This window comes from Protopterus annectens, chromosome 1.part1 (assembly GCF_019279795.1).
Source record: "Protopterus annectens isolate FY-2018-M chromosome 1.part1, PAN1.0, whole genome shotgun sequence".
NCBI classification, from domain to species: Eukaryota; Metazoa; Chordata; order Ceratodontiformes; family Protopteridae; genus Protopterus; species Protopterus annectens.
The window spans coordinates 1,310,223,839-1,310,248,684 of NC_056726.1; positions in this window are offsets into that span (position 1 = coordinate 1,310,223,839).

Genomic DNA, 24,846 nt, shown 5'->3' on the forward strand with positions numbered 1-24,846 from the left:
CCTGGAATGTGTTCTGTGGACTAAGTTTGAATCCATGGGTTCATTTCCTTTCATGTTGTTCCGAGTGGTTAGCTGCTCATTGCTGAGGTTTGAAGCTGTCCCCACATGGCCATCTGTGTTTTCTGGCTTTCAGCCTTTTCAGTCCACACAATGGAACATTTTATTCAGGTCATGCTGGAAGATGACTGACTGGGTGCAGCGAAGCACACCAGTGTTTAGCTGTGATGCAAGTGTTGGGTCCTGCTTTGACCTCTCAGTCAGTCATGCTGGCATGCTACAAGAAAGACCATTGTATCAGTCTGCATCAGCTGCATGAACAATTTGTGAGTTCCCCTCAACCCATGCATGGATTTTTAATACTTTGTCCTCATCATAGCAGGAGAAGCCCAGGCTTTTCATCTTCCCAGCATTCATCACTTCTGAAATAATGGGGGACCCTCTAGTTGGAGTTGACTGAGAAAGAGAGCCTTCTTTCTTGTGAGAATTCTTCCTTTGTACAAGTCCTGTGGCTTATGAAATCATCTATGAAGTGGCCATCTGTCTCCCATTAGAAATGTGTCAGCACCTACCACTGTGAACAAAAACGGAGTTCTCTGTTACTTTCTTCCTCCTCTCACCATTGTAACGTATCACTAGTGATGCTATGTATGCTGTTTGGCAAGAACCTGATTCAGGTACTGTTTCACCAAAGAAAGCAGAATATTGGAGCTGTTACTCCTTTGAAGGGTTGTCCCAGCATACAGTGAAAATTACTGTTATCTTCTTTTTCCAACATAGATTTCAGAACCTCAACACTTAGCTGGTCTAACCACCCCCAGATAGATAGTCAAAGACTGAAGATAGGTTTGGTAAAATATTTTGTTCTTCTGCCATCTTGAGTCCCTGTGCTTTCAGTTTCTTGTCTCATAAGTCTCATTAACACAGCTCACTTGATGAGAGGGTTATGGGAAAATTACACGTTTTACAAAGATCTAGGCACTTGCTGGGAAAACCTTCATACTGTATATTCAGTAGGATTCTTTTTGGCCGTGAGACCACAGGTTCTTACCTCTACAAAGCGTCATGGCACAGGATACCTTCATTTAATAAGAAACTGTGCCAGTAGCTGGCTGCATTGAAGGAGAGGTTGAAGACCTGATTACAGTATTTGAATAGCAAATGTTTTGCCAAATGAGTCAGCTGAATGGATGAAAAGAAGCAGAATTTCATCCTAGGGAGAAATAGATACTAGCTGTGGCATTGCCATCCCAGAGGAACAACAGTAGTCACAGCTCAAATGATTATTGGGCTGTCTCTGACAGCTCCCTTAGTTTGCTCTACATGAGTACAGAAGCATTTTGTATATTTAGAAAGCCAGTGCATATTGCTTACAGAGGTCACCCAGAAAGTGAAACTGGAAGCCTTCCTGGTTCTCATGCCATGGAAACCAGTCTTCATTACATCACAGCATACTTGTTAATGCAAGCAGTCCTGATGTGGAGGTGATACTTGGGGAGCTGCACAGCTAGGACTATCATAAGACGGGAAAGAGGTAACAAGTGACAGGCAGGTCTTTGTATGATGTAAATAAACTAATTGATATAAAAAAAAGTGTCCCAGTCACCTCTATTGGTAAAGTGTTCCTTGACAAACCCTTATAGACAATTGCTGAAAGATCTCCAGAATGAGTAGTAAAGTTGTTTCTTCACATAAGGATAGTTGTAATCCTCCCTGTTTTTGCTATACTAATTTTTTTTCATTCATTTGAGATGAAAACTGATAGATACTAAAGGAAGACATGTCCATTTCCAAGCTAGCTGGTCTCCTTCAAAGACTTCCAATAAGTTTGTCTAAAAGGACTTCTTCCCTTGTCAACCCTTCACCAGTCTTAGTGCCCCCCTCAAGCATTGTAGTATGATGACAGTTCTCAAGGTTTGCTTTGGTCTGGAGAGCCATCACTTTGGATATGTATTGTGGGCATCACAGAAAGAAGGCATAATGTAGAACAGCTCAGAATGACCCTGGCATGTCCCTGTTCAACCAGACCAGCCTTTTTGATTGAGTTGGTAGTACAATTTCCGTCGCTGCATTACATGGATAAAGTAGACATTGTTCTAGCAAGATAATAGAGATATGTTTTGATACTATTCTGAGCTTTGATTTCGCTGCAGTCTCTTGATGCCTGTATTAGCTGAGAAAAGTCTTCCTTGCTTCCACTGTATCACATTACTTTTACATAAATGCAATTCGGGATATAGTTCAACGTTCTACATTCCTTCCCATTTAGAGAGACAAAGAGCTCAGTGATGTGGTCTCCTGGGTTGCAGCATGGAGACTTTCCTGGCCCTCACCTGCTTTTATGCCACCTAGAGCTCATGGTAGCTAGTGTTTTTATTTCCTAGCTTGTGTCCTCCTGCTGGTTCTGCAGTAAGTGGGTCAGTGCCATTAGCGTCATGGTCATTATTCCCAGCTAGACTTCCTCCTTTGATGCTTGCTGATACTTTATCCGTTTATGGATCTTGGACATCAACCTGGCAATGGTCTGTCTCTGTTTTTTCCACCCAATGTAGAAATTCATGAATTCATATAAGTGAGTGGGGGGTTGATGAGATGACTTTAGGGGCTTCCTTGAATAAGATATATTGGTTTACATTTTTGAAAATTGTCTCCATGTCATTTTCTTCAAGGTGATGGTTTTATTCCTAAGCCAGCAGGCTGTGGACATACTTCTGAAACTCAGATCTCTCATTAAGAGGGTGGACATTTTGGCAGCACTGTGGCAGAGCTTCACAACTGGGAGGTTGTGGAGAATAGCCTTGCTGCAGAAATGCTTTAAATATCTTCCACTTTTTAGGGATAAGTGGCAGCCGTCTGAGTTGGTTTGAGTTTGAGGGTTAGTAGCTTCATTCACAGGAAGTTCTACTGTGGTGCTTTGAAGCAAACTTATTTGGGTGATATTTATGCCATTTTGTAGAAGTATGGAGGACTTTTCTGGCCAAGAGATTGCAGTGGTGAACACCTTCTGTGCTTTAGAGCAAGTGGATGATAAACATATTCAGGGTAGTGTGTGTGTGTGTATATAAAATATGATACACGCACATATATATATATATATATATATATATATATATATATATGGATAAAGTAGACATATATATATATATATATATATATATATATATATATATATATATATATATATATATATATATATATATATATATAAATATAAAGACACACATACCTGTATCTATGTGGTGGTGGATATTCTTTCCATTTGCTCACCTTTGGCCTGTGTCTTTTGTTGAGGTTCCAAGCATACAGGCCAAGACCAGTTGGTCTGGTTCTATATTCGTTGAATCTTGACCTCTTCATATCTACCATTCTGACAACTGGAAGCTCTGGCAAGATCACTACCTTGTCCTGAAAAGGTAGCTGTTGCAGTAGTATCAGTTCATTTGGAGGACCTACCCAGGAGGTGTCAGAAGTGTTATGTGGAAAACTTCTACTTAAACTGCCTGCAAAACCAGGTGCAACATATTGTCCACCTAGACTGAGATATCTCCTCTTCCTCCTCAGCTGTAAATGGCTACGTTTTATCGACTTAACTCAGACATTATTTAGATGTTCACAATCAGGGTGTGCATTTTGGCAAGTTCAACATGCTGTGTTTTGGTGAAGAGTAAACATTTTGTCCATCATGATGAAACAGTTCCGAAAGGGATTGTTCATTTCTGTCATCTGGTGAAGAATCTCTCTCAGACTTGTGAACTAAACATCTTGGACAAAATGCTATGTCTTGTGTCTTCAACTGACCTAATTGACTTTTGTGTCCTGATGGACACTGCTTATGGCCATCAAGTTCCATGAACTTAAAAAAACTTACCATTTGTTGCATATATCTTGATATTTTTTCACAACTAATTTTTTTCTTTTTCCCCTCATGGAGATGTTTACTAAGCTGTACTTAAGTAATCCATTCATCTTCAGATTTTATGTCTAGTTGCTGAACACAGGAAAAAGCTCTCCTCACCCTGGATATTCACTGGCAGCTGAGGTCATCCTCAGGGCAGTTTTTCAGCAGAGATAGGCAAGACCAGCTGGCAGCTGTTTTGTTTCTTTTATTTAGTCATGGAATGGAGTTTTGCAGTTTCCAAAAACTCCTTATTCATAAGGATTACCATTTGGATTTCCTTTTTCTTGTCACCAGAATGTTGAGAGCCTTTGATCACTGTAGTAACAAGACATTCCATCAGAGGCATTGTTGCTTGTAGTATGTCTCTAAGCATTATGTACACTGAGTACGCTACAGCTACCTTTTTATCAGCGAATATATGCTCTTGTTGCTGGAAACTTGCACTGCCACTTCAGAAGCACAAAGTGATTGTCCTCCTGGGTGTCCTGTTCTGAAGAACTTTGTTTGCCTTTCCTCCTCCTTTTACTGAGTCAGTTTGTTTTTGAGATACTCTTGGATTTTGTTGAAGTTCTCCTCCCACAGAAGAGTGACAGTCAGAGTAAGGTGGTAAAGTAGATACGTGAAGATTCCATTAACAGATCTTTAAAAGAGGTCTCTGCAGTGAGTACAGCATTCCCTCCCACCTGCCATCCCCAGTTACTTGGTGCAACTCAGCTACTGCTGGTAAATGTCAGGTATGTAATGGTACTTATTGCCTTGTGAGCTAGTTTTTTTTTGTCAGTTGTAACTCCCCCTCCCCACAGCCCCCCTCCCGTGATTGAGTGCCATGTAGAGGTTAATATTATGTTGATGCACATATCCCTGAACTCCACAGCAGGGATGCCATGCATGTGCAAAATGGGGCATATGTGCCATGATACTGGGGAGCTTTAGTTTATGAATCACATGGCAGGGCACAAAAAGGTGTGTACCTCATTGTTCCATCGATTGCATAGTGCCTTCTTGTAGATCAGATGATATGGCATACCACTGCTATTGAATAGTTACTGGTATGGTACCAAGGAATTGTAGAGATTGTGTGTGCTTGCTAAATTACACAGAGCCAAGTCTTTTATAAGGAGCAATTTTATAAGGAGTAATTCCAATTTAAGAATGACAATATTATGGTATTGTATAAAATAGTGCAGTAGTTGGAGATTTTAAGTGGTGTAGATGCAGAATATTGAAGTCCTTCCACAAAGCAAACCAAACCATTAATACCAGAATACTCTTATGAGTGAAATGCATAATTTATTATTACAATGTATATTCCTTTGAGGAGAGGTAAAAATGAAGATTATTGTTTCTGATTTACCTTTGCGTTGTTATTGGTTTTTTTTTTTATCTGTAAGCAAAGATCAATTTAAGCTATGCAGATGTTTAAACATGCAGTTTTTTTCCACTCCCTGGATTACATTGACTGTTTACAGGGTTTTGTTACCAGGGTAGGAGTGATAGCCTTGTCACTATTGTGGAATAGCTTTGAAAATACCATTAAATTATGTAGCAGCCTCTCTTGCTCTAAAGTTACTGAACAGATGTTGGTACAAAATGTTAAATGATTGTTGGCATATTTGGCAAATGTGATTTATCAAAAAAGTTGACTTACCTTATGCTCTGTCAAAAAATGCAGGTTATGGTATATGCTTAAATAATATGATACACCTGTTTTATTCATGTTTTTTATTTATTCATAACTGTTTGGAAAGTAATGACATTTTCAGAATTTTTTTAAACATTTCATAGTATCCTTAAAATAAAGATATGCTTGCAGGATGTGTGTAACTTAATTTTACCTTTTCTAACTGTAGCTGTTGTTGCTAAATTTAACAGCAAGTTCATAGAAGGGAAATTTTTGGTGTTGCTCCATGTTCCATTTATCCTTGGCTCTTTGTTGTGCTTATCTGCATTTTATTGATTGTTGGAGTGCTTGGCACCACTGTTTTTGATTTAAACAAACTGAATTATTGCAAAAAATTGAGTGCTGCTGCAGACTCTTAAAGAGAGAATGCTGATGAATTACATGGGCTTCTCTGCATCACATGCTTGTGTTCTGTGCATATCTGGCAGATGAGGACAGTAAAAATACTGAGATGTTCAAGTACCACAGAGCAAATTTTTATTTTTTTCTTTCTGCCTCCACAGACTTTTCGTATCCCTTTTTGAAGTATTCCAGAGGTTCTTCATGTTTCACTGCTGCAGTCATCACATTTGGGTTATCCCCTTGGACTGCCCGAATACCAGAGGCTTAGTATTTCTGTGTTGGTTGCTGTCATTTCAGGACTGACGTCAGGTCAACAGTAGTATAAAGTAAGGTAGCCGACACCATTACATCAGTCTTTCTTACAGAGGAGCCAGAAGCAGAAGCAGGTCGCACTACTGCCGGTTGGCCGCTACCTGAGTTTCATCTTCCGAATTGAAGCTGAAGTCTTCTAAAGCTAAGTACCCTGTTGGGAATCCTTTTTTCTTGCTCTAACCGATGTCAGAAAAAGTTAACAATTGTCTCGCCTGTGGAAAGCAAATACCACATCGAGACTTTCATTCTTACTGCGTCACTTGTTTAGGCCCAGACCACGACATCCCTCTCTGTCGCTTTTGCGCTTTATTCAATTCCAGAACTGTATGTCGTGGGCCCTTATTGTAGCTAGATATTTTCGTTCACAGTCCACAAATTCCGATATGGCTTTGGTAAGCCATCTGACAACAGATCTTCCGATAAAACGTAAGGATAAAGACAGAGACAGACTGCACAATGCTTCCGTTAAGCTAGTCATCAGTTCTCCGGTCCTCAGTGAGGTGATTTCACAGCCCCTGATGCCCACTTCTGTGGATTTGCAGGCCACTACTGAGACCCTTTCAGAGTCTGGTAGGCCTCAAAACTCTTCTTCGACTAAGGATCCTGCAGTTGTCTCTACCTTGGATGGGTCCGGAGCCGTTGAGCAGGCACCGACTTCCGAGGAAGTACTATGCACTATCAATTCTTAACACAAACCGACGACTTCTTTCGTGTCTACCGTTCTTTCGAAAACTACCGAGTTTCTGAGGCCCAGGGTACGAACCATGCCCAGGAAACTGACGACCCATTCTCAGGCACCTTCCTTGCCTCAGTCTCAAATGCTTAAAATGGCGGAAGTCCTTATAATGCTGATCAGGGGAAGCCAAGCTACCCCTTCCTAAAGAAAAAGAGACCTGTCCCCAGTAGTTTTATCTGAACAGCAGTCTGATGACTCTGATGCATTTGAATATGAAGACATGCAACCCCTCTCTGCTTATGAAGATTCTGATGCAGAAGAATCCATTCCTTCAATCTCTCCACCCAAGGACTTTTCCTTTGAGGAACCCTTCATTCTTTAAGGGAGCCTTTCCATTGGGAATGTCAGGACTACCCTCATTCTAAAAAGAGACTCAGGGAATTCTTAGATCTTCCATACCACAGACCCTTGGCCATTCCTCCTGTCCTGGATGTTGTGGATGATGTTTTCATGGAATCTAGTTTGACTCCTGACACCATCCCTGCTGCTCCCAGGAAAATCTGACCGGTATTACAGAGTTCCTAACTCGCACAAATTTCTTTTCAAAAATCCTACTGCTGACCCTGAGGTTATTCCTCAAGGGCTTAAAGGAATGAAATCACCTTCTGGTAAGAATCCCACCCCCTCAGATAGGGATTCCTGAGAACTAGACAGATGGGGTAAAAAAGTATACTCCTCTGCTACTCTTGCTAACAGAGCACTAAATTGTCAGTTCCATATGCTAAAATTTCATCAGCATACCATGGAACTCCTCAAACAAAAAAATATCATCCTTTCCTGCTTGTGCAGAAAATAGAGTTAAAAGAGTTAATGCAGTCTGCAAGTCAAGTAACTAAGCACACCTTACACTGTGGTTTTGATGCCCTAGAGGCTTCTTGCAGGGCAGCAGTCACCGGTTCTGACCTTAGAAGGCATGCTTGGCTTAAGGAACAGCCCTTGCCAGACCATGTCAAATCAAAATTATTGGATGCACCCTTGCACAAAGACAACTTATTTGGCACGAAGTCAGAGGAGGTCTTAAAAAAGATGGAAGAAAAAGCTAAATCTATGCAGACAGTTAAGGATTTCCTACAGGTCCAGCCACCTAAGTTCAGTAGGCTTTGCCCCTCCAAGCACTGGTCCTTTCCTGCCATCTCCAGGTCAGTTCAGCCCAGACCCCCCCCCCCAGACAACAGCCACAGGGAATGCAGAGAGCAAAGCAATGGAATGGAGTTCCTCCACTTCAAAACCAGGGGAGTGCAAAGCCAATCCCTCAAGGTAAGAACTCACAATGACTCTCCACTTCCACCCCCTCCCTCTGCCCACCTGCACTTGCCTCAGGAGGAAAACTCTCCTTCCACACAAGCACCTGAGCCACCATTACCAACGACTGCTGGGTCCTCAACATAGTGTCCCAGCGATACAAATTTTCTTTCCACACTCTCCCAACCCCAAAAGAGTTCCCAGATCTTTCAACAAACCAGAGGGCAGAGGCCAAAAAGCAAGTCCTTTCCCTGCTCTCTGTGAGGGCAGTAGAGTATGTTCCTGCAGAACAGATAAGATAGGTCAAGGTTTCTACTCCAGGCTCTTCCTGGTTCTCAGAAATGAGGGCACCTGTCACCGCATCCTCGATCTATCCATTCTAAACACCTTCCTGGTGATACCAAAATTCAAAATGCTCACCCTCCAGCAACTACTACCTATGCTATCCAAGAATGCTTGGCTAGCCACCCAAGACCTAAAAGAGGCCTACCTCCACATCCCAATCAGGGAATCATGCAGGAAATATCTACGTTTCAGGGTAGGATCTCTGCACTTTCAGTTCTCTGAGCTTCCCTTTGGCTTATCTACTGCTCCCAGAGTTTTCATAAAATGTCTGGCTCCCACCATTGCTTTTTGAAGACAAAGAAATAAACACATTTACCCATAGTTAGATGACTGCCTAATTCAGGCAGACAGTCAGGAAAAGCTGCTCAAGCACCTGGCCTTTGTAAAGTCCCTACTGACCTCCCTAGGGTACACTATCAACGAAAAGAAATCCAAACTAGTACCCACCCAAAGGATTATATTCCTGGGAGCAAGTCTGGACACAGCATCCCAGATGGCATTCCTTACACCAGAAAAGTAAACTTACCTGACTGCCTATTTCCTCAACTAGCCGCCAGACCCCAGTTATCTGCAAGGAAAATCCTGCAAGTTCTTGGGTTCATGGCATCTTGCATTCTACTCATTCCATATGCCCGACTGCATATGAGGAAATTTCAGTGGTACCTATAGAGCCTTTGGTGTTAACACTCTCAAGGCCTGGAAACTCTTATATCAATGATACCTTGCCTAAGGAAATATAGTCTTTGGTGGGGCAGCAGCATGCTACCACAACAAGGGTCTACCTTTCTCACTACCCCACTCCACCCAGACCCTCACCACAGACGCATCAGACTGTGCCTGGGGTGCACACTTGGATGGCAGTTGCATACAGGGCCAATGGAGCCCACAGCAAATATATCTGCACATCACCCAAAAAGAGATGTTAGCTGTCCAGCACGCATTGACAGTTTTCAGGCCCCTTGTCTCCCTAGGGGCACTCTTGATCAAAACAGACACCACTGTGATGTGGTATATCAATGAGCAGGGAGGGACTCACTCCTACCCTCTATGCAGGCTCGCCATGATCCTTTGGCACACAGCCTCAGCCATGCAACTACCCCTGTTAGCACAATTCCTGCCTGGCTCTCTCAACTCTATGGCCAACAACTTAAGCAGAAATCTTCTGGACCCACACGAGTGACAGCTAGACCAAAGAACCTTCACCATAATAACTCAGAAATGGGCACCCCGAAGGTCGACCTCTTTGCTTCCCACTCCAACCATCAGCTCAGCGAGTTCTGCACCAGGGAGCCTCACTTCAGGGCCTGGAAAGTGGATGCCCTATTCTTCGCCTGGGTCAATCTCTCTGTCTATGCATTTCTCCCACTACCTCTCATTACCAGGTTACTGCTCAAAATAAGGGAGGAAAAGCCAAGGACAATTCTGATTGCTCCAGACTGACCTCGCCAGCACCGGTACCTACCGCTGCGCAGCCTGTCCCCACTGCCTCCATGGCATCTCCCGCAGACCCTAACCCTCCTGACCCAAAGGGAAGGAGAATTCATGCAGCCCCAATTGCAGACCCTCAGTTTGGCAGCCTGGCTTATTCCCTAACCACTGATCAAGCTGCCAATCTCAGTAAGCAGGTTCTAGATGTTATACGTGATGCTAGATGCCGTAACACTAGAAAGTCTTATGCTGACAAATGGAAAAGGTTCTGCACTGTGATTCAGGCTAAGGGAGCTGATATGGCACAGCCCTCCTTACCTCTCATCATGGATTACCTAGTTGACCTGCTACCCAGTGGTCTCTCCTTTTTCTCTATTAAAATTCATGCCCGTGCTATCTCTGCTCATTTCAACACTGAGCACCCACCTTTCTCACACCCTCTCATCAAACTGTTTCTAAGAGGGGCTAGCAACTTCAGGCCACCCAGAAGAGCATCTACCCCAGCTTGGGACCTAAACTTTGTTTTGGAAAAGCTCACCCTGCCCCCCTTTGAACCAGCATCTTCAGCAGAGTTAAAGTTTCTCTCCTGTAAGACAGCCTTGCTTCTGGCCATCACTTCAGCCAGGAGAGTATCCAAGTTACAGGCACTCAAGGCTGTAGAGTCCTTCATCATCTTCCATGCTGACAGGGTGTCCTTCAGGACTAACCCATCCTTCATGCCCAAAGTGGTGTCCAGTGTGGCTCTCAACCAATCCATTCATTTGCCCACCTTTTCCCTAACCCACAAAACCAGGGGGGAAGGATCCTGCACTCTCTAGATGTGCACAGACAGCTCAGATTCTATCTAGACAGGACTAAATCATTGAGAAAGACTGATCAATTGCTAGTCAGCTTTGCTGCTGGGCAGGGGGAAAAGCCATATCCAAACAAACCATTTCCAAATAGATAGCGCACTGCATCTATTTCTGTTACAAGCAACACAGGAAACCTCCCTTTAAGGGGGTCAGGACTCACTCTGCCAGAGCAGCGTCCACTTCTGCAGCTTTCCTCAGAGGAGTCCCCACCAGGGACATCCTGGAGGCTGTCTCATGGACATCTGTTCACACCTTCACCAAGCATTACCACCTGCCTGTCTTCTCCAAATCCAGGGCAGGCATTGCCACTGCAGTGTTGCAGGGCATCCTAGCCAGCCCCTAGTCGTCTTGACTGCCTCGACCCTTTTCCTCAGCTTTGGGAATCAACCTAAATGTGATGACAGCAACAGTGAAACATGAAGAACATAGTACAGTTGTGTACACTTACCATAAATGTAGATGTTCGAGTGTGTTCACTGTTGCAGTTCTGGTTTCCCTCCCTCCATCCCCCTTTTCTTCTCTCTCTCTCTCTCTCCTTACAAGGAACTTTTTGGTATTTACTTTCTACTGGTGGGGTTCTTCCACCATATCCTGGCTCCCACTTGGGGGCTCCTGACAGGGCAAGAAAAACTGATGTAATGGCATCAGCTGCCTTACTTTATACTACTGACGACCTGATGCAAGTCCTGAAGCGGCAGCAACCAATGCAGAAATACTAAGTCTCTGGTATTCGGGCCAGCCGAGGGCTACTCTGGTAGGGATAACCCAAATGTGATGACTGCAGCAGTGAATACACTCGAACATCTACATTTATGGTAAGTTTACACAACTGTACTTTTCCTAATCTGCAAGCATCAGTAGTCTGCTGGTGCCAGGTTGTCTTTTTCAAGTAAGGTCAAAGGCATTCCCAGGGATTCATAAAAAATTATGTTCCACCAATGCGACAGTTTGAGATTCACAGTAACCACAGTGAGGAAAAGCTTCATTGCAGGCCAATTTGATTGTCTCTGTTGGTTAACTATAGCAAAGCATAGCTCTTAACTTCATAGCCCAAAAAGTCTGGACAAAGACAAAATTAATGGGGGGGGACAAAGCCCCCAAAATAGACAAATTTTGAATATTGCTTTTACAAATTTAGAAAGTTGCTAGAATAAAAGTTCTTGTGTTAACGTATATTTTCTGTTGGGTATGAAGTCTGAAACTCACATCTGTCATTATTTAGTGAATCCAGTCCTTACTGATTTGCCACAAAAATCCAGAAAACCACAAATTTTATGTTGAACATATCAAAAATATGAGACAATAATCTGCAGATTCTGTGAAAACCTGAACAGTTGAGAGGTATGCTGTAAAGTGCAGATCAGCATGTGCTATGGTAGTTAACAGCACTAGCTACTGCATCATGTAAGCAGAGTCCCCCCCCCCAGTTCACTCTCCCAAAAACAGTACACATTGTTACACCCAGTCACCCCACAGATCCCATACCTGTCCCTATGATTTCTGAATGTCCCTGATGTCTCCTTTGCTCGCCCTTGTAGATTGTCGATGACTTCAGTCAGTAATTAATGCCAGACATTAGAGTTCCACATGTTGCATCTGTCCACACTGTCCATGTTGTTTAGTGGTTCCCCCAACCCACATGTTGTTAAGCAGGTTTCCCTGGTGTGTAGTGGTCCCCCATTAATCCATGTATTGTTAAAAAGGTATCCCCGATGTTTAGTGGTTCCCCCAATCTACATATTGTTAAATAAGTATTCCTGGTGTTTAGTAGTTCTTCCCCATCCCCATTCTCTGTAAGTGCTGGTCAGGGACAGTTTTTAGGAGTTATCTGTGGTGTTTACTGTTGCCCCACCCAATGTTGCAGGCTCTGTTGGTTAGTGTGGTGGTGTGTGGAAATATGACAGCCACCCCAACCCTCACACAATCTCTATCATACACATTTACGCACACACACACACACTTGAAACCCACTTACACTCATGCACACACATCCTTTCACCCACACACAAACACATGTAAAATTACCCCTCCATACCACCTCACTGCTGTCTCCCAGGCAGAAAGACCAACACACACACACACACACACACACACATATACGTATGCAACCCTCGTATGCACTCTTGCACATGCCTCCTACCCCTACGTTATCAGTAAGCATTCCAGTACTTCCTTCTACCATGATGGATGAACACGAACTTTCATGAGATGGAAGGAGCAACAATGTTAATCTACACAGCTGGGCATTTCCATGAATCACTAGCTGAGTAGATGCCTTCCCAGATGCAGTTCCAGGGGGGAATTCACATGATTAATTAGCATATGCCAGTCTGCTGGACTGCCTCATTAGCAGGCATTATGGACAATGAGGCAACCTGGCACAGTGCTGCACTTCTCAGGGCTGTTAGTGAAAACAAAAAGTTTACTGCTTTGCAAGAACCTTTATGAGTCCAAGCCATTGCCTTACTAATGCAGCCAAGGCTGGTGGTGAAATATGCAACACTGGTGTGCAACCCTTTGTGTTAAATCCCCCAGTTACATTGCTGAAGTGTTTATTTTCATGTGGCCTTTCATTGTTTGTTGTCTTTAGTCACTGCATGTTTAAGCCAATGATTAAAACATCTGAATGTGAACATTGTAATGTTGACTTTAGGTGAAATATTGTTGCTGTTTAATTAGATGGACTTGATTTTCATTGAGCTGTTGTTGGATTGAGAGTCATTTGCAAACCATGGAAATTCCACTTAATTTTAGTTTTTTTAAAGCCTGTATTTACAAAGCACAAATTGTGCCCAGTATTAAAAATTAAACAGGGTTGGGGGGAATGACAATTAATTTTTGGCGAAATTGTGCATTTTGACTTGAAATGTAAATGCTCCAAGTGCACTGCAGACTGCATTAAAGGTTTTATGCCATTACTGTTCAGCTGTACACTGGGTGATTGGAAAACTCAAGTAACCCATTTCTGACAGACCCAAATACTGAAACAGGAGTTAAGGTGTAAGCACAATACCTTTTAGGTTAGCAAGTATTAGAATTATTTGTTTTTGAAGACCAGTCTAATATGTGTTCATCACTACTGCAGTAGCCCTAGCTATATGGATTATGTCCTGCCAAGTATATAACAACCAGCCAGCTTCCAGAGCTTCAGGGCACCTTCTGCACTCGCAAACTATCAGACAGCTTGATCTGAGCTGACTAAAAGATATGTTTGGGTGCCAAGCCTTCCAGAGTTTTACTGTCACCGAAGACTACACACATCTGAGGCTTTTGAAGATGAACACACTGCTTGTGCAATTCTTTAGCTGGGCAGAACGGTTCCGGGTGGGGAAGAAGCCTTCCATTCAATTATTTCTGTTACTTTCCTCTTCAGGAAAGTTATTTAAAGCTAGGAGTTCATGTCTTAATGGACTGCCACAAGACTGTTTAGTACTTTTAAACAAGAACATTTTTTCCTGTCCGTTTGTTTAATGCATTACAAAACATGTTTTTCTGTCTAGAAATTTGGATAATTTTTACTTTAGAGGACTGGCAAAGTATTTAAAAGTGCCTTTGACTGTTCTTTGTGTGAAAATGACTTTTAATGACTTTAAATTTTTACCAGCTTTTTTTTGCTATTTATTTTCCATGGGAAAGAGGCAAATTTTTTTGGCTTAACATTGGAACAGATTGCTGGTTCAACAATCTTTCTTTCAGCCACCAAAAGAAAATGTTAAGCAAATAGCCTTTGCCACCACAGCAGGCTTTCAGTTTACATCAGCCACAGGTCGGTTACTCTGCTGTGGCCATTTATTGTATCTCAAACCACTCATCTTTTACCTCTGATCCATCTGGAGTAGAACCTACAGCCACTGTGGACTGGGTGTTAGCCATGTCCTTTGCATCTGTTGGGGTCCCCTCAGCGGGTCAGGGAGAGCCATTGTTGTTCATCTTGGAACAGGAAAGGCTTCCCTTTTTTGTCAGAATGTTGTGCCCATCCCTGGGGAAGCTGCTGCAGCCATTCATAACGCCATTGGCTGCATTTGTTCTGTCAAAAAGAAGTAGAAAACTGAACATGAATCTACTACTAAGGAAATTTCATTAGGAATAGTTCACTGGGTCTGGCTGAGGGTTTGATTAGGATTTTAATCATATATATATATTTTTTTTTTGTAAAAGAAAGAGGAGGATATGTCTTTTCCTGAAGAGATTTAAGATTCTGAATATCGACAGATAAGTTGAAGAGACAGATATGGATTTTCTCCTCAGTTTTCTGATTCAGACTCCGAGGAGAACTCAGTTTTCTATTTCTTTCTTTGAGACTTTTTCCAGGATGTGTCAGTATTTTCAGTGGGAGTACACTGAATTTTCTCAGTCCCTCAGAAAATGTTATGAGCTGTTCCACAAGGAATTTCCTGAACCTTCACCAATTCCTCCAATTCTGTCAGATTCAGAGGATGTGTGTGGCTCCTGATGCCCTAAGTAGGTAGATAGAATGCATAAAGTTTCTCAGTCATATTAAGTTTTTATGCACTTTTCCCAAACCTGACCCAGCAGCTATAGCTTTAGTTAATACTACTGCTGCTAAACAGTTAGTTAATTAACACCCTGCTTTTTCTGGTAAGGGTGGGAAGATTATTGATGGATATGGAAAAATACTGGATCCTTCTGCAATTTTGATTTTCAGAATTTTGAATTGTCAGGCTAACATTGTGAAAGTACGAGGGATGTTTGGTCTACAGTCTTTCTTGTGAAAAAAAAATTTAGTTTCTTTTCTTGTGCTAGTCAGAGCTCTCTGTTTACAGTGTGTTTATGACTCATTTGGTAATTCTTCCAGGGCTGTAGCCTATGCTGCCATTTTTAAACCTTTATTGAATTATCACCCAAGACATAGGCAAATGTACATTTATATAAATGAAGAAAAATACATTAGAAACATTATACCTCACATGCATGCTTTTATACAATTATCATCAATCCAACATTATAGTGATCACTTCCTGCCTTCCCTTAAACCTCACTTATCCTCCAAAACATTACTCTGCATGTATTGTTCCCACACTTTCCATTGTTTCTATGTAGTTTGCTCTTACCCTTTTCTAAAGATCCCACTTGCAGTTTCTTTGCTCTGTTTTATAATATTCCAGTACTTCAGTTTCAGATGGTTTACAATCCAATTTCCATTTTCTAGTAATTGCTTTTTTGGCAGTCATCAGGAATTAAACTTAACAGGTCCTTACTATGCCTAGACAATTCAGATCCTGTATCTCAGATTTAAAAAAAAAATTCTTAGTTGTACCCATTTGCTCACCCAATATTTCTGACAGAGTGCTCTCTAAGGAATTTTTAAAGCCTGCAAACTCATTACACTCCCAAAACATATGTTCCAAAGTTCCCCTTTTTTCCCCAGTACAGCTCCAGCATTTGCCCTCTACCTAATAAAATCTGCTTTGGGTATAAAAATACAATTGCAAACACTTCCAGAATCCTAGGTCTCGTAGACTTTTTGCATATTAGAAGACATACATATGTCCTCCCATTGTTTCATTGTGAATTGTTTATCCAGTCTGTCTTCCCTATCTTTTCTAACCTCCTCGGATTGATTCCTATAGTTATCATGCAATATTGTATATGCCCTACTAATTATCCCTTTTTAACTGCAGCTTCTGTTATAGATTCAACTTAAAACTCTACCAGAGCAGGTCTTTCACTTAGGATTCCCCTAGATCTTTCTCTTGGCCTATAGTACTGTTTTGAGGAGGTTTGCTTGGCTGTATTCTCATAACCTCCCAAAAGGATCTGAATAATGAGATTTTATTTTCTCTTCTGGATAGAGATTCAGTTTTTTTGATTCTTTGCTGCAGAGGTGATCAAAAAAGTGTAATATGAGGCTTAAGTTAATTCAGGGAATTTCTAAGATTTTTCTGTTTTCCCTTTTCAAAATTTCTAAGCGATTGTCTAACCCCTCATCCAATTTTGGCATAATGGCAAGGGTGTTCCAAAAAGAATTCTGGAAACCCTAAATCCTTGGTTAGTTCAACTAGTTAGTTTGACTATTTAAGGGACTTTGTTCCCTCCTCCCACTTCCATGCTTCTCTTTGGCAACAGATATTTTCAGACAAACAGGTTCTGAAGATCATTCATCAAGGTTATAAATGGCAGTGAAAGGATATTCCTTCTTGCCAGGGAGTTATTCCTCATCCTCTGGACTAAAGTCTTTTAGTTCCACCTGTTTGTTACATGCTGTTCCAGGAAGTGATAGAAGCAATTCCTCCTTCCAAGTTGGGAAAGATTTTTGTTCAAGGATGTCTTTAGTGCCAAAGAAAGAAGATTTTTGGAAAGCAGTTCTGGATTTTTCTTCTTAGACCTGTTTGTGATAGTGCCTAACTTCTAAAAGATGCCCCTTCGCAATCTTCTTCTTCACTCAAATTTTCTGGTAACACTACATTTAAAAGATGCTTATTGTCATTTTTCATCCAGACTTCAGGCGTTTGTTAAGGTGTATGTGTGGATCACTTTATCAGTTCTCTGCTTTACCCTTTGGACTGTCCACTGCACTGAGTGTTTACAAAGTGGCTAGCTCCAGTTGTAGCTTGTTGCACTTTGTTGCAGGCTATAGGACATCCATTTTCTTTTCTCCATATTTAGATGGCTTGCTGGTCTTTGCAGAGTCTTTTTAAAAAATGTCTGGAGTCACTCACTTGGGTGATCGATCTCTTTCACAAACCAGGATTCCAAGAGAACATTCAAAAGTCCTTTTTGACTCCTTCACACAGGATTGTGTTCCTGGGGTGTCAGCTGGACACCTCAGTTGAAAGAGTTTTTCTTCCACAACAAAAAAAATTGCTCCATATCTAGAACGCGTGTATATTACCCGATCGAACGTTTAGGTTAGCAAATATCTAAATGTCGAACTGGTAATATCAAAACATTAAAACAGCAAATGGCCAATTTAACGTAGGGAATGAATTCCCTTGCCCGCAAAAAAAAAAAATTTAAACCAAAATGAAGTGCTGTGCCCCCCCCCCCCTAACTAAATATAACAACTCCAAGATCGCTCCACAGTGGGGAAAGGGGCAAAATCTGCATAACGGCCAAGGGATTTCTTTCCCTGCTTTAAATCGGCTGTTTGCAGTTTTTTGCTTTCACTATTAACAGATCGATGTTTAGGTATTCGCTAACCTAAGCATTCAATCAGGTAATAGGCACCCATCAAGAACGATTTCTAAGGTTTTCCACTCAGACTTTGGTCAGTGTGAAGGAATACTCAGCACTTTGGATCTAATGGCATCTTTTTCTGTTGATAACCCTGAAAAAGACTCCACATGAGAAAAATTCAGTGGTATCTGAAGTATCTTTGGTCCCAGCATCAACATCCTTTGTTTTTTCAAATCCCAGTGATAGGGTTTGTCATTAGAACAAATTCTTGGGTGAGATTTATCTATCCCCTTATCCCTTCTTGTTCTAAAACAGTCAGTCATCTCAAGTGCCTCAGACTTTGCTTGGGGAGCAGATTCATTAGGGGTAGTAGTGCAAGCTGTGTGGGACACCTAGGACAAATGCAAGTATATATATATATATGTATATATATATATATAAAATAGAGATGCTTGCCTTGATCAAGCTACTCAACTCTTCAAATTATCATTGGTCCCGAAGAACATTTCAAGTTATTTCAGGCAATACTACAGTCATCTGGTACATCTACAAGATGTCATACTCCCTTTGCAGACTAGACATATTAGCTTGGGATATAGCTTCAGAACACAATCTCACTCTACAGGCAACCTACATTCCACCAGAACAAAATTGTTTGTCATACAAGCTGAGCAGGATAAGGGTAGACTCTCACGAAAGGAAACTAGATCATGGGGGTCTTCCAAGATTTGATCCATCTGTCGGGAGTTCCTCTAGTAGACCTATTTGCCTCCTCTCTAATCAGCTGGCTAGATTCTACTTCATGACTCCATCCAGAAAAGCCTGAAAGACAGATGCCTTTTCTTTTTCTTAGAAATGTTTCTCCACCCTTTCCATGGATATCCACTGTACTTTTGAAGAATTCTTCAAGATCATTATGGTGACTTCTTTTCTGGCCCAGGCAACAGTAGTTCATCCTTCATTTGGAAGTGGCCAGGGGAAGTTACCACAAGCTTCCTTACAGAATGCATCTCTTCATACAAGATCAAGGGTGTTTGATACACCCTGACCCGAATCAACTGCAACTGACTGCCTGGTCTTTATTTCCTTTCGGCACATGCTTACTGAAGATGTGCAGCATGTACTACTGGAGACAAGAAAGCCTGCTACTAGAAAATCACCCATTAGCAAATGGAAAAGATTTTATAGTTGATACCAACAGCAGCATAACCAGCACCCATTCAGTATTATTGTTCTCTGATTTTATAATGTTTCTGTGAGTTGCTTTCCTATGGCTTTTCTTACTCCTCTTGAAGGTTCATTTATTGTCTTTTTCAGCATGACAGCCCACGGATCCTCTTTCAAGGCTTTCCCATGTAAAAAAGGTTTATGAAACGGGTTTTACTTACCAGATCTCCAAGAAAACCATTGACCCCCTTCTTGTGATCTTATTTTCTGTGTTAGAGAAGCTGTCACTTGCTCCATTTGAAGCAGCTAATCTGGCTGACTTGAGGTTCTTAACATCATCATCATCATAGGTTCATACTAGGCTATCTGCCCAAGGGCATTTATAAGCCTAGCCCATAGTTATGTGGCTTTCACCACCCCTTTAGTTTGAATAAAAACTATGCCTATCATTTTGCTGTGCCTCTGTCAAGCAGTGACACTGAAGTAATCCCTGGGGTATATCTGCAATCTCCCATCCATTGGTCAAGATTCCTCTTGAAAAAGGCCAGAGAGGTGCTCTGCCTCACATGTACCGGGATTTTGTTCCACAGCATAGGGAGTCTCTGGGTGATGAATCTGTCCCTCCAGCACGTTCTATTTATAACCGTGTCAAGGTTTAAGTCTCCCGCCCTTGTGGTTCTGAGGGATCTAGATTTTTTGAGGTGAAGCATATTCATCAAATCTGGGTTTGACATGGCCTTATATGTCAGGCACAGGTCACCTCTGAGCAAGCGGTATGAGACTGAATAGAGCTGGAGTTATTTCAGTCGGGCAGCATAAGACATATTTTTGAGACCCTTTATCCTTTTGGTGAGGAACTTTTGGGGCCTTTCAAGCTGCAGCAGGTGTCTGGTCAGATACATTCGAGCGGGGCATTGTACTCAATCATAGGTCTAATGAGTGATGAGTACAGGGGGACGATGACCTCCCTTGATCTAGATGTGAATCCCTTCATGATCAGGTGGGTGATATAGAAGGTTTTCCTAACTACTTTAGCAACATGAGTGTCAAGCGAAGGCTACTGTCAACCTGGGTCCCCAGATCTCTGATGACTTTTCTGTGCTCAGTGCATTGCCACCTATATGTTAGCTAGGGGTAACCTTGTTTTTCCCGAAGGGTATGACTATGCATTTTTGGCGTTTAACTTCAGGCCATGGCTCTGGCACCAGTTATCCGTTTCTGTGAGGCCCTTCTGGAGGATATCTGTGTCAGATGTGTTTTCGACTATGGCCCAGTTTGCAGTCATCTGCAAACTTTGTCAGCCATAACCCTCCTGTGTTTGCTTGTACTTCAGAAAAGTAGATGCCGAACAAGAGTGGACCCAGGACTGAGCCCTGTGGGACACCACTTGTGACAGGCTTTGAGTCTGACATGGCTCCAGCAACTCTGACCCTGTGGGTTCTGTCACTTAGCCAGTTTGCAACCCATCTTGTGATGTATGGGTTTACATTCAAGCTGATGAGTTTTTCGATGATACCTGAGTGGGGTATTGTGTCGAAGGCCTTTGCCAGGTCGAGGTAGGCTGTATGGACTGCCTTTCCCTCATCAATGGCCTTGGTGACTGTCTCGAAAAAGTCAACCAAGTTTAAGAGGCAGGATCTGCCTTTGACAAAGCCAAACTGGGTTGGATCCAAAGTCTGTAAGTTCCCTATGTCTTTATTTATGAGTTCCATTATGATCCTCTCCATGGCTTTGCAGATAAGGCTTGTCAAGCTAATGGGGCGGTAATTTCCAGGGTCTGTGGAGGCACCGCCCTTATGAAGTGGGACCACAGTCGCCATGTGCCACTCCTTGGGTACGTATCCTGAGGTGAGGCTAAGATTAAACAGCTGTCCTAACTGTGGGTTTAATTCCTCGTTGAGTTCATGAAGCACACAGCCGGGGACACCATCATCATCTTTTGGCTGTTCCCATTAGGGGTCGCCACAGCGGATCATCTGTTTCCATTTCTTCCTGTCCTCTGCATCATGCTCTTTCACACCAACCACTTTCATGTCCTCTCTCACCACATCCATAAACCTTATCTTAGGCCTTCCTCTTTTCCTCTTACCTGGCAGCTCCATCCTTAGCATCCTTTTCCCAATATACCCAGCATCCCTCCTCAGCACATGTCCAAACCAATGCAATCCCGCCTCTCTTGCTTTGTCTCCAAACTGTCCAACCTGAGCTGACCCTCTAATATACGGATTCCTAATCCTGTCCATCCCAGTCACACCCAGTGCAAATCTTAACATCTTTAACTCTGCCACATCCAGCTCTGACACTTGCCTTTTCATCAGTGCTACTGTCTCCAACCCATATAACATAGCTGGTCTCACTACCCTCTTGTAGACCTTCCCTTTCACTCTTACTGGTACCCATCTGTCACATATCACTCCTGACACTCTTCTCCACCCTGCCTGTACTCTCTTCTTCACCTCTCTTCCACACTCACCATTACTCTGAGCTGTTGATCCCAAGTACTTAAACTCATTCACCTTTACCAACTCTACTCCCTGCGTCCTCACCATTCCTCTACCCTCCCTCTCATTTACACACATATATTCTGTTTTAGCCCTGCTGACCTTCATTCCTCTCCTCTCTAAAGCATATCTCCACCTCTCCAGGGTCTCCTCAACCTAGTCCCTACTCTCACTACATATCACAATGTCATCTGCAAACATCATAGTCCATGGGGCCTCCTGTCTAATCTCATCTGTCAACCTGTCCATCACCACTGCAAATAAGAAAGGGCTCAGAGCTGATCCTTGATGTAATCCCACCTCCACCTTAAATGTATCTGTCACTCCCACTGCAGTCCTCACCAATGTCACACTACCCTTGTACATATCCTGTACAACTCTTACATACTTCTCTGCCACTCCCGACTTCCTCATACAATACCACAACTCCTCTCTAGGCACCCTGTCATATGCTTTCTCTAAGTCCACAAAGACACAATGCAACTCCTCCTGACATTCTCTGTATTTCTCCAACAACACTCTCAGAGCAAATATTGCATCTGTAGTGCTCTTTCCTGGCATGAAACCATACTGCTGATCACTAATCATCACCTCCCTTCTTAACCTAGCTTCCACTGCTCTTTCCCGTAACTTCAAGCTGTGACCGATCAATTTTTATCCCTCCGTAGTTACTGCAGCTCTGCACATCACCCTTATTCTTAAAGATAGGTACCAAAACACGTTTTCTCCACTCCTCAGGCATCCTCTGACTTTCCAAAATTTCATTAAACAATCTGGTTAAAAATTCCACTTCCATTTCTCCTAAGCACCTCCATGCTTCCACTGGTATGTCATCTGGGCCAACAGCCTTTCCATTCTTCATCCTCTTCATAGCTGTCCTTACTTCCTCCTTGCTAATCTGCTTCACTTCCTGAGTCACTATCCCCACATCATCCAACCTTCTCTCTCTCTCATTCTCTTCATTCATCAGCCCTTCAAAGTACTCTTTCCATCTACTCAACACACTCTCCTCACTTGTGAGTACGTTTCCCTCACTGTCCTTTATCACCCTTACCTGCTGCACATCTTTCCCAGCTCTGTCCCTCTGTCTAGCCAATCGGTACAGGTTCTTTTCTCCCTCTTTAGTGTCCAATCTCTCATACAACTCTCCATATGCCTTATTCTTAGCCTTCGCCACCTCTCTCTTTGCCATGCGCCTCATCTCCTTATACTCATGTCTACTTTCTTCATCTCTTTGACAATCCCACTTCTTCTTCGCCAGCCTCTTCCTCTGTATACTCTCCTGTACTTCCTCATTCCACCACCATGTCTCCTTGTCGTCCTTCCTCTGTCCAGATGTCACACCAAGCACCTTCCTAGCAATCTCCCTTACTAGCTCTGCTGTAGTTACCCAGCTATTTGGTAACTCTTCATTGCCTCCCAGTGCCTGTCTTAACTCATCCCTGAACTCCACCTCACAATCACAATTTTTTAACTTCCACCATTTAATCCTTGGCACTGCTTTCACACTCCTCCTCCTCTTCTTGATCACCAACATCATCCTACAGACCACCATTCTATGCTGCTTAACTACACTTTCCCCAGTCACCACTTTACAGTCTCCAATCTCCTTCAGACTGGCCCTCCTACATAGGATATAATCCACCTGTGTGCATCTTCCTCCACTCTTGTATGTCACCCTATGCTCCTCCCTCTTCTTAAAATACGTATTCACCACAGCCATGTCCATCCTTTTCGCAAAATCCACAATCGTCTAACCTTCTGCATTCCTCTCCTTAACACCATACCTACCCATCACTTCCTCATCCCCTCTGTTCACTTCACCAACATGCCCATTGAAGTCCACTCCAATCACTAGTCTCTCACCCTTGGGTACACTCACCACCACTTCATCCAACTCACTCCAAAATTTTTCTTTCTCATCAATCGCACACCCAACTTGTGGAGCATATGCACTAATGACATTCATCATTACACCATCAATTTAAAGCTTCATAAACATCACTCTATCAGACACTCCCTTCACCTCCAAAACACTCATGGCATACTGTTCCGTTAGGATAATCCCTACCCCATTTCTTCTCCCATCCACACCATGGTAGAAGAATTTGAACCCGCCTCCTATACACTTGGCCTTACTTCCCTTCCATCTGTTCTCTTGCACACACAATATATCAACCTTCCTTCTCTCCATCATATCAGCTAGCTCTCTCCCTATACCAGTCATACTGCCAACATTCAAAGTTCCTACCTTCAGTACTACACTCCTAACCTTCCTCCTCTCTTTCTGCCTTCGGGCATGCCTTCCCCCTCCTCTTCTTCTTCGGCCAACAGTAGGCCAGTTTCCACCAGCACCCTGTTGGCTAACAGTACTGGTGGCGGTTGTTGTTAACCCGGATGACCTCCGTAACTTCTGCAAGAAAGGGTATCTGAATTGCAGGCTCTTATGGTGAGTCAGCCCTGTCTCATTTTCCACAGGGACATGGTTTCTTTAACAACTAATCTGTCTTTTATGCTTAAAGTGGTATCCAAGTTTAGTTTAAGCCAAACTAGCCTTCCCTGACATTTTATTTACTGATCTTAGAAATGAGGGAAAAAGGTTACTTCATACCTTAGATGCCCACTGAAAAGTCACGTACTATCTTGACAGAACTAAAAAGAAAGGACAACCTGTATAGACTATCGACAAGTGTTTGCTTTAGGCTGTTACCCTTTGTTATACTGACCACAACAACATTTTTCCAGGCAGTGTCAAGGCCTACACTACCAGGACCTTGGCTTCATCTGTAGCTTTTTGGAAAGAGTTGGATTCCAGAAGCAGCAACTTGGTCCTGTATGCATACTTTTACAAAGCACTATAAGCTTGATTTTTTTTCTCTAGGTCTAGCTCAGGCTTTGCAAAGACCAGTCTCTAGGAGCCCCTGTACTGTTCTTCTTCTTTCATCTTCCAAATGTAGTAAGCTGGAGTAATCCTCCCATATAGCCAAGGCTACTTTACTTACCCATAGTGCAGTTGTGTAAGAAAACTTACCACAACAGTAAATGTTCTGTGGTTACTGCTTCGGTAGGCACACCTCTCTTCACCCCCCTTATTTTTTGGTGTGTTGCATATGCCAGGGTTTGGCTATTTATTGTTTTGTTCTTCCTACCATTGTCATTTTGGGATTTAGCCTCCATTTCTGTTTTGGCAGGAAAGTTCTGAAGGG